Source organism: Vulpes lagopus, chromosome 7 (genome assembly GCF_018345385.1).
Source record: "Vulpes lagopus strain Blue_001 chromosome 7, ASM1834538v1, whole genome shotgun sequence".
NCBI lineage: Eukaryota > Metazoa > Chordata > Mammalia > Carnivora > Canidae > Vulpes > Vulpes lagopus.
The window spans coordinates 26,699,653-26,710,733 of NC_054830.1; positions in this window are offsets into that span (position 1 = coordinate 26,699,653).

Below are 11,081 nucleotides of genomic sequence, written 5' to 3' on the forward strand. Positions count from 1 at the left end.
TGTGATGCCCCCAGCTATGGTTTTCTTTTTTAAAATTCCCCTGGCTATTCGGGGTCTTTTCTGATTCCACACAAATCTTAAAATAATTTGTTCTAACTCTCTGAAGAAAGTCCATGGTATTTTGATAGGGGTTGCATTAAACGTGTAAATTGCCCTGGGTAACATTGACATTTTCACAATATTAATTCTGCCAATCCATGAGCATGGAATATTTTTCCATCTCTTTGTGTCTTCCTCAATTTCTTTCAGAAGTGTTCTATAGTTTTTAGGGTATAGATCCTTTACCTCTTTGGTTAGGTTTATTCCTAGGTATCTTATGCTTTTGGGTGCAATTGTAAATGGGATTGACTCCTTAATTTCTCTTTCTTTAGTCTCATTGTTAGTGTATAGAAATGCCACTGATTTCTGGTCATTGATTTTGTATCCTGCCACGCTACCAAATTGCTGTATGAGTTCTAGCAGTCTTGGGGTGGAGTCTTTTGGGTTTTCTATGTAGAGTATCATGTCATCGGCGAAGAGGGAGAGTTTGACTTCTTCTTTGCCAATTTGAATGCCTTTAAGGTCTTTTTGTTGTCTGATTGCTGAGGCGAGGACTTCCAGAACTATGTTGAACAGCAGTGGTGAGAGTGGACATCCCTGTCTTGTTCCTGATCTTAGGGGAAAGGCTCCCAGTGCTTCCCCATTGAGAATTATATTTGCTGTGGGCTTTTCGTAAATGGCTTTTAAGATGTCGAGGAAAGTTCCCTCTATCCCTACACTCTGAAGAGTTTTGATCAGGAATGGGTGCTGTATTTTGTCAAATGCTTTCTCTGCATCTAATGAGAGGATCATATGGTTCTTGGTTTTTCTCTTGCTGATATGATGAATCACATTGATTGTTTTACGAGTGTTGAACCAGCCTTGTGTCCCGGGGATAAATCCTACTTGGTCATTGTGAATAATTTTCTTAATGTACTGTTGGATCCTATTGGCTAGTATCTTGTTGAGAATTTTTGCATCCATGTTCATCAGGGATATTGGTCTGTAATTCTCCTTTTTGGTGGGGTCTTTGTCTGGTTTCGGAATTAAGGTGATGCTGGCCTCATAGAATGAATTTGGAAGTACTCCATCTCTTTCTATCTTTCCAAACAGCTTTAGTAGAATAGGTATGGTTTCTTCTTTAAACGTTTGATAGAATTCCCCTGGGAAGCCATCTGGCCCTGGACTTTTGTGTCTTGGGAAGTTTTTGATGACTGCTTCAATTTCCTCCCTCGTTATTGGCCTGTTGAGGTTTTCTATTTCTTCCTGTTCCAGTTTTGGCAGTTTGTTGCTTTCCAGGAATGTGTCCATTTCTTCTAGATTGCCTAATTTATTGGCATAGAGCTGTTCATAATATGTTTTTAAAATAGTTTGTATTTCCTTGGTATTGGTAGTGATCTCTCCTTTCTCATTCATGATTTTATTAATTTGAGTCTTCTCTCTCTTCTTTTTAATAAGGCTGGCTAATGGTTTATCTATCTTATTAATTCTTTCAAAGAACCAACTCCTGGTTCTGTTGATCTCTTCCACAGTTCTTCTGGCCTCGATTTCGTTGAGTTCTGCTTGAATCTTTATTAACTCTCTTATTCTGCTGGGTGAAGGATGATTCAAGGATCTCAATCAAGATCATGACCTGAGCTGAAATCAAGAGTTGAACTTTAACCGACTAAGTCACCCAGCGTTCCTCACCAACCACTTTAAATGCTTAAAAGAATAATATACCATATTTTTAAAGAGTGGGAAGCATCTTTAGAATGGATTCAGAATTTCCTATGCAACATTTGTATTCTAAATATTTTATGTTGTGAGAAAGTAGTTAGAATCTCACTAGATTTTCCACTAAAGTCGGCTTCTGATAGAAGATGACTTTAAGCTCTACAACAGAATTGGAATATCTTTTTAGGTAATCCATTATTCTTGGATTATTAAGTGATAGCCATAATAAAAAAGCACTTCAGAACCCTATAATGGGTTCTTGGTCAAATACCAATGTAAGGTACAATAAGAAAGTATTGAGTGAGAACACAGAAGATTTTTAACTCTAATTTCATTGAAACCAACAGCTGTAATGTACTTCCCTGCAGAGTGAGTCAGTGTGCCCTGGCCTGAGTGTGTTCAGGGGGAGATCAAACCTGAGAGAATCTGAGGGCTGTGATCACTGAAAACAACTTTTTTTTTTTTGTTTGTTTGTCTGTTTGTTTGTTTGTTTTTTTTTCACTGAAAACAACTTAATCCTCCTCCTAAAGTAAGGGGTATGAAGAGGAAGGAGGCCCCGGGGAAGCAGTGGACATGACAGCAGTGTGGAAAAGATAATTCAGAGGTAAAAGATACATCATTATTCCTACTAGACACACTTTCCTTTTCCCTGTTGTTGTTATCCTGCCTATCAGTCACTGTGACGTCTTGTTTGGTTTTTTGCTTGCATCATTGAAGACCCTTAGGGAATAATTGCTTTTCCTAGATCCTTTAGAGGATAAAATAACAAAATAGTGTATTTCATATTCAATTTCATTGCTTTCTGCACAGTTAACCCACGCTGTGCTTGGCTCTTGACTGAATTTCTTTTCTCAATCTCTCAGTCAGGACCAGGAAGAGAAGTTTCCTCTGTTGATCTCTGTTGATGCCCTGGACTTGCTTATCACCTGGGGGAGCTCTGATTTGCCTGGATTCTTAAGTGCTGTCAGAATTCATTTTCTTCTAGAGTAGACCTTTGGGGAGCTTCACTTACCATGGGAACAAAACCGCTGGGAAAAGAGTATGGGGACAGATTTAAAGATTCAGAAGCAAGGTCAGGCCTCAATGAAACTGCAAAGGTGGTTGTGCAGTCAGAGCCTTCAGTACTGTTTTTTCCTGTCCAGTCACACTCTCCTTTGGGTGGCTATTCTATGACTCCCAACTGACTTTCCTTCCCTGCCAACCCCCACTTACTTGTGAGTATCATGTTTTGATCATGCATTACTTATGCATTGTTTCCTTTCCAATGAAGACCATCTGGTGGGGTGCCCCACTCTTGGATTGACCTGTATTTCCACATTGCCTACCTTCTTTCCTTCATTGAAATCTGACTTTGCATTGTTTCCTTTCCAATGAAGACCATCTGGTGGGGTGCCCCACTCTTGGGTTGACCTGTACTTCCACATTGCCTACCTTCTTTCCTTCATTGAAATCTGACTTTGCTTTCTCATAATATGAGAGCCTATTTGGTAATTACAAAGAGCAGCAGATCTGCTTTCTGAATTACACAGTGGCATGTACTAATCTGCACAAACGGATTAAATAGTGTGCTAGTTTCCATTGTTGCTGTAACAAATTACTGAAAATTTAGTGGTTTAAAACAATATAGCTTTATTCAGTAGAAATCAGAAGTCCCAAATCAAGGTGTTGGCAGGGCTGTGCTTCTTCTGGAGGCTTCAGAAGAAAGTGTTTCCTACCCATTTTAGCTTCTAAAGGCTGCCTGCATTTCTTAGCTTTTTTTTTTTTTTTATTCCTACTTCTTCCCTCTGTCCTCACATCTATCACTCACTCTGATCTCCTGTCTCTTCTTGTAAGGACCTTAATGGTTATATCAGGCCCACTTGGATAATCCAGGATAATCTCCTTATTGCAAGATCCTTAACTTAATAGTACCTGCAAAGTCCTTTTTGCTATAGAAGGTAACATACTCACAGTTTCCAGAGATTTGGGATGAGGACGTCTTTGGGTGGCAGTTATTCAGCCTGCAAGTAATATTCAGTGTAGATACTCCTTTAACTCAGTGTTTCTCAAAATGAAACAATATATAGACCCCCTTTTTTTTTTTTTAAAGAGCACTGCTTTATTTATTTATTTATTTATGATAGTCACAGAGAGAGAGAGAGGCAGAGACACAGGCAGAGGGAGAAGCAGGCTCCACGCACTGGGAGCCTGATGTGGGATTCGATCTCGGGTCTCCAGGATCGCGCCCTGGGCCAAAGGCAGGCACCAAACCGCTGCGCCACCCAGGGATCCCCTATAGACCCTTTTTAAGGAATATAATTTTATAGACTTTGCCCTGGGTTGACTTAGACTTATGTTTATTAATTTGTTACATGAATACATATAAACATTAAACTGCTTATAAGTGCTTCATGTTTGTAGCTCTTCTATGAAGATAAAACTAAAACAAATTTAAAAATTAATTTTAATCTATAAGTAAATAAAATTCAATTGAAGTACACTAATTTAATGTGACAGATGATGTGGTTTCACTGGAAGTGGAATTGCTGAGAAAATTTGAGCATGGTGCTGACCATGGGAGTTAGATTTCTCCTGAGTTTAAAATGCCTATACTGTTTGTTGTGTGATGACTCAATCCTTCCTTCTCTTCCCATACAGTCATTGTTCACAGAGGATTCTCTGACTTAATTTGGATTTTACCTTTCTTGAATACTTGCTAATTTTCTTATTTGCCCAAGACAATGAAAATATTACTATGGATCCCAATAAAAATACTGGCTCTGAATTTGCAAAGCAGTACTTGACTAGATAATGGTCATCCAGGAGATCCAGGGTATGCTTTCTTAAAAAAAAAGAATTTTGAGGGTGCCTGGGTGGCTCAGTAAGCAAAGTATTTGCCTTCAGCTCAGGTTATGATCCTGGGGTCCTGGGATTGAGTCCTGCCTTGGGCTTCCTGTTCAGAAGGGAGCCTGCTTCTCCCTTTCCCTCTGCCTGTTGCTCCCCCTGCTTGTGCTTTCTCTTCTCTGTCAAATAAATAAATAAATAAATAAGTAAATAATCGTTAAAAAAAATTCATTATTTATTTATTTATTTATTCATTAGAGACACACAGAGAGAGGCAGAGACACAGGCAGAGGTAGAGGCAGGCTCCCTCCGGGGAGCCTGATGTCGACCGCAATCCCAGAACCCTGGGGTTTACAACCTGAGACAAAGGCAGATGCTCCACCACTGAGCCACCAAGGTGCCCTAAAAAATTGAATTTTTGAATTGAAAAAACAGTTTTTTCTTAATGATAGAAATCACAGGCAGTGGAGGGAGCATTTTTCATTGAGAATACTCTTTCAGACTATCCATTGGAAGAAAGACAGTCTCTTCAATAAATGGTGCTGGGAAAATTGGACAGCCACATGCAGAAGAATGAAACCAGACCACTCTCTTTCACCATACACAAAGATAAACTCAAAATGGATGAAAGATCTAAATGTGAGACAAGATTCCATCAAAATCCTAGAGGAGAACACAGGCAACACCCTTTTTGAACTCGGCCACAGTAACTTCTTGCAAGATACATCCACGAAGGCAAAAGAAACAAAAGCAAAAATGAACTTTTGGGACTTCATCAAGATAAGAAGCTTTTGCACAGCAAAGGATACAGTCAACAAAACTAAAAGACAACCTACAGAATGGGAGAAGATATTTGCAAATGACCTATCAGATAAAGGGCTAGTTTCCAAGATCTATAAAGAACTTATTAAACTCAACACCAAAGAAACAAAGAATCCAATCATGAAATGGGCAAAAGACATGAAGAGAAATCTCACAGAGGAAGACATGGACTTGGCCAACATGCACATGAGAAAATGCTCTGCATCACTTGCCATCAGGGAAATACAAATCAAAACCACAATGAGATCCCACCTCACACCAGTGAGAATGGGGAAAATTAACAAGGCAGGAAACCACAAATGTTGGAGAGGATGTGGAGAAAAGGAAAACCCTCTTGCACTGTTGGTGGGAATGTGAACTGGTGCAGCCACTCTGGAAAACTGTGTGGAGGTTCCTCAAAGAGTTAAAAATAGACCTGCCCTACGACCCAGCAATTGCACTGTTGGGGATTTACCCCAAAGATTCAGATGCAATGAAACGCCGGGACACCTGCACCCCGATGTTTCTAGCAGCAATGGCCACAATAGCCAAACTGTGGAAAGAGCCTCGGTGTCCATCGAAAGATGAATGGATAAAGAAGATGTGGTTTATGTATATAATGGAATATTACTCAGCCATTAGAAACGACAAATACCCACCATTTGCTTCGACGTGGATGGAACTGGAGGGTCTTATGCTGAGTGAAGTAAGTCAATCAGAGAAGGACAAACATTATATGTTCTCATTCATTTGGGGAATATAAATAATAGTGAAAGGGAATATAAGGGAAGGGAGAAGAAATGTGTGGGAAATATCAGGAAGGGAGACAGAACATAAAGACTCCTAACTCTGGGAAACGAACTAGGGGTGGTGGAAGGGGAGGAGGGCGGGGGGGGGGGGGGGAAATGGGTGATGGGCACTGAGGGGGGCACTTGACAGGATGAGCACTGGGTGTTATTCTGTATGTTGGCAAATTGAACACCAATAAAAAATAAATTTATTAAAAAAAAGAATACTCTTTCAGGTTAATCTTTTATCACTTAAGTTTTAAGTTTTTAATCTTTGTAGAATTCACTAAAGCTCTTGAGGGGAGTACCTTATAAGACTATTCTTTTAGTAATCTGTGACTATATATTTGATAGGAAAGAAAGGTTGTTTACAAAGGACAGAGCAAGGGGTAGACAGAGTGAGAATGATGTGTGGGGTGATGAGCTGACAAGAAACTGTAAATACATGAGAGCCCTGGTTTCAATTATGGTGAAGAGCTTTGCTCTTGTGTTACATGATCAGGCCCGGAAAGATAGAATTTAAATGTACTCATAGTCTGGAGAAGGCATGGGCTCCCACAGCTCTTTCTGTGGTCTGACTCTCACAAGGCTATTATTTCCTTGGTTTTCTCCTCCATTAGTGAAGGTTGATAGGATGTGATTTCACAAGCTTCTGGACCAAAATTCTCTTGTTTCATGAGCTCCATGTTGTTCTGAAAACATTAGTTACAACTTTGTCTGCTTTCTTCCGGAAAAATTCTGGGTCTGCAGTGGAATCAGAGAAGTTGATTAGAAATTCTGGGCGTGGTAGGAAATGCACACCTCTATTTCAGTCCTGCTGAAATTCACTGGCTTCTGATTTCTAATTTGCTTTAGAAAAAAAAAAAAGATAAGTTTAACATTTCTACATTCCCACTAATTGGTTTTCCCTTTCCCTTTGATTGGCTATAAAGGCTGCTGCTGTCATTCAGAAAGAATTTTGTTTTCTTGTGAAACAAAACAATTACTCCTGTAATGGAAGAAAGAGATCTTGAAAGAAAAATCAGCAAGGTATACACATTTATTGCTGTTGCATTTTGACTTAGCAGTTAATGTATACTTGAAATCATTATCTATATAAGATTTGTTACAAGTCATAATCTCATCAAAATCCTATCCGTTACACAGAATTGCCTGAATTCACTTCCTACTGGTGAATTTACTCACTTTTCCTTTCATGCTTTTTAAGTTTTCAACTCTCAGCTTTCTTTTTTTTTTTTAAGAGAAAACCTTTTTAAAAACTTAATTTATTTATTTGGCAGAGAGAGAGCACAAGCAGGGGGAGGCTATAGTGGGAGAAGGAGAAGCAGGATCCCCACTGAGCAGGGATGTGGGGCTCCATCCCAGGACCCTGGGATCATGACCTAAGCTGAAGGCAGATGCCTAACCCACTGAGCCACCCAGGTGCTCCTCAACTTTCAGCTTCTTAACAGAATGTGGCATTTCATTTTTAAGAGTTGTTTATCCGGATCATCATGATGTAATTACAATGGAAATATATTGTTTGTGTACACAATTAATATTTAGTGAATGAATAAACAAGTGAATGGTGCTAAAAAGCTGATTTTTGAATCTTAATTTCATGGATTGCTTTGATGCCCATTATATGATTTTATTATAAGTAGATTCTACCAGAAACCAAGGGAGGTTTGAGAAGAGATGAAGTGGGATGAGGATGTGGTGGGGGAGGAGCAGGTATGATGCTTTAGTGTAGTACTGAGATTTTTTTTAGAGCACAAAAGTAACAACAGGACAAACAACGTATTCACCAGAAATTATTATTTTGAACATTTCTTTTTTCATATTTGCTTTAAGTCTGTGAATCTTAACCAAAAATTAAAAGAAATAAAATTGAAGTGTCCTTTTGCTCCACATCCTGGCCCATTCCCTTTTACTCATCATCTAACTGTAGCTACAACTGTGGATTTGATGAAAATCCTTCCAGTTTATTCTTTTATATTTATGTGTGTGTGCGCACAGGCAGATATAATGTTACTTTCTAGCTTGCATTTTTAAGTTAGATAAATGCAAGCATAGATAGGATTCATAGGAGAATGATGCTTTTTCCTTCTTTTTCTGTTTTTGGTTTTGAGTTTGTTTTCTTTTTTTCTATATCTTATCTCCTATAAGTGAGGAAGACATGTTTTTCAGGACCTAGTATTTTCTTTCTTTTTTCTTTCTTCATTTTTAAAATTTTAAGTAGGCTCCATGCCCAATGTGGGGCTTGAACTAAAGGCCTGGAAATGAAGAGGCACACACTCTACCCACTGAGCCAGCCAGGTGCCCCCAGGACCCAGTATTTTCTTAAAAATATACTTTTTTTTTTCTACTTAGGAATAGAATGCAGATTCATTCAGAAAACTTAGAAAACATCACCAGTGCACAAACTGGGAAACCAAGGGAGGGTAGTAAATTTACTGAAACTCCTGCTAGCTACAACCAGTCCCTGTTAGCATTTTGATTTACAGCACTTGCTAGAGCCTGCATCTCATACCACCCCGTTTTTTACCTGGAAAAACTCTTCAGGAGAGTCCTCAGTACTTATTCTCTGTGGTTTTCTCTCCTCCCATTCTCTCTGCAATCTGCAGCCACGGTTTCTTCTCCGACACACCACCTGGATCCTCACTTCCAATGCTCAATTCACCGTCCTCTTCCTATCTGCTTTATCAGGAGCTCATGATGCCCTTGACCCTGGAGTCCTCCTGCTTGGCTACCTCATACCCTTGCCCTTGAGCAAACCATGTCATCTCCAAAGGCAAAAATAACCCAGAATCTGACCCTTCTCAACCCCTGTATCACCCCTACCCTAGTGCAAGCATGATCATCACTGGCTAGGATTATTGCAGAGACCTCCAAACCCCTCCCCTGCTTTCACTTCTTCCCAGCACCTTCTCAACGCAGCAGCCAGTCACTCTTTTCATCCTAATAACCGATCATATCCCACAGGTATTCAAAACCCTCCCTCGGCTGCCTATCTCCCTATGAGAAAACTAAACAATGATGGATGGCTTACATACAGGGGAGCTTCTTCCCTGGCAATCCCTGCTTGCCCCACCCTGTTTTATTTTTCTTGATAGCAGGTAATATCATCTGAACATACTGTATATTTACATGATCATTTGTTTATTTCCTGTATCCTGTTCCTAGAATCTAAGTTCCATCAAACTGGGGCTTTTCTTTTTCTACCATTATTTCCCCAATATTTAGAATTGTGGCAGGCAACTAGTGAATATTTGTGGTATGAATAAATGAATGAATAACTTCAGTACTTTTCATATCATATACATATATCATTTTGTATAAAAAGGCATCATTTAAAACGGCTTGTTTTTTTATAACCTTGTATGTTGTCAATACTTGCCGTATCAAGAATATTTTTCTATAACACTTACCATAATGGCTCTTTGATATTCTACTTTAGAGTCACATGACAATTTACTTAATTTCCTGTTAATGCACATTTTGATGGTGTACAAAGTGTTGTAATAAATGACACCTCAGGGAAAGATGGGCACTTGACAACACATCCCTCTCTTGCATTCTCTCCTCCATTGTGTGGAATAACACTGCAACTAGAGCAGGTGAGTTGGCTGGCCTCAAGTTCTCCCTTTGGTATTGACAAGCTTGCAGTATCATTTCTGGGTCTCCAGTCCGCTCACTCATAAACTTCACATAACCCCCTAAATATTGGTTGTCATTGTCCTTTTTCCACCTGGTGCATTTGAATCATACAAGAAACAAGTGTTGTAATTCTTTTCTTATTCAAAGCCATCATCCAAAGTTGTGAAGTATTGCATTTCAATATTTCTAATAGGACATGTATCATGGGCTGAATCTATCTGATTTTTTTTTCCTCCCTTAAGAGATTTTGGCTGATTGTTCAGGAAAATAGCTTTTTTTTTGTTTTGTTTTGCTAATTTCATGCAAACCCCTGCCTATCACTTAATCTTCAACACCTCTCAAATCAATTGATCAGAGGTAATTTAGATAAAGCATCTGCTTTCTCTTCCTTCCCAGTGATCAATAAGTGACTATTTAGGAATAATTAAGTGCCCTCACCTCCTAGCAGGCAACACCTCCAAGTCCTCAGTTACTGGCACACAAACTTGCTGCTATGACCCATGGAGAAATGTTCTCCTTAGGAGGATAAGCTCCTCAGTAATATGAGCCTGAGATAAATCAGTGACTCATTAGCTTCAAGAAATGTCCCTTTTCATCTTCCCAAGAACTATCCTTTGTATTTTCTTGCCTCTAATAGTTTAAGGAGATCCCAATTATTTTTATTTATTCACCCATATTGGCCAGTGTCAGATGGCCTTACTCAAAGTCTCAGAATAAAAAAAGTCTTTCAGGACTTAAAGGTGTTTTACATTATATTTATCTATAAAACATATCCAATTTAATTAATATATATGATAGACATAATGGTAATACTTCGTATTTTTATTGTTTTCACATCTTATAAAATTTTTCTGCACACTCTGAGTCATTTGTCCCTTGCAGCCTGAATATCTTTCTTTCATTGGAGAGGAAGCTGGCTTTTAGAAAGGTCAGTGTTCTGCCCATTGTCACAGTTAGTGAGCGGTGATGTCAGAATTCAGATCCCAAACTGCTGGTCTAATTCTTCTGATAAAGCCTAGGTGCCTAGCACTATCTGGATGTTCTTTACCCTCCTGAGTATTAGAATCACCCAGGGAGCTTATTAAGGAACACAGGTTCCCAGGCTCACCCCTCCCAGGGATTCTACACCATTTGGTCTGTTGCATGGCCAGGAATCACCGTGTTTAAAAAAAAAAATGCTCCCCAGGTGATTCTATCATGCAGAGGGCTCTCCAACTGCAGTCTCCCTTGGTAGTGATGAAACAATAGGCAGTTAGTCCCTAATCAAGAAAAAGAAACAGTTTGGCTCAAAAAATA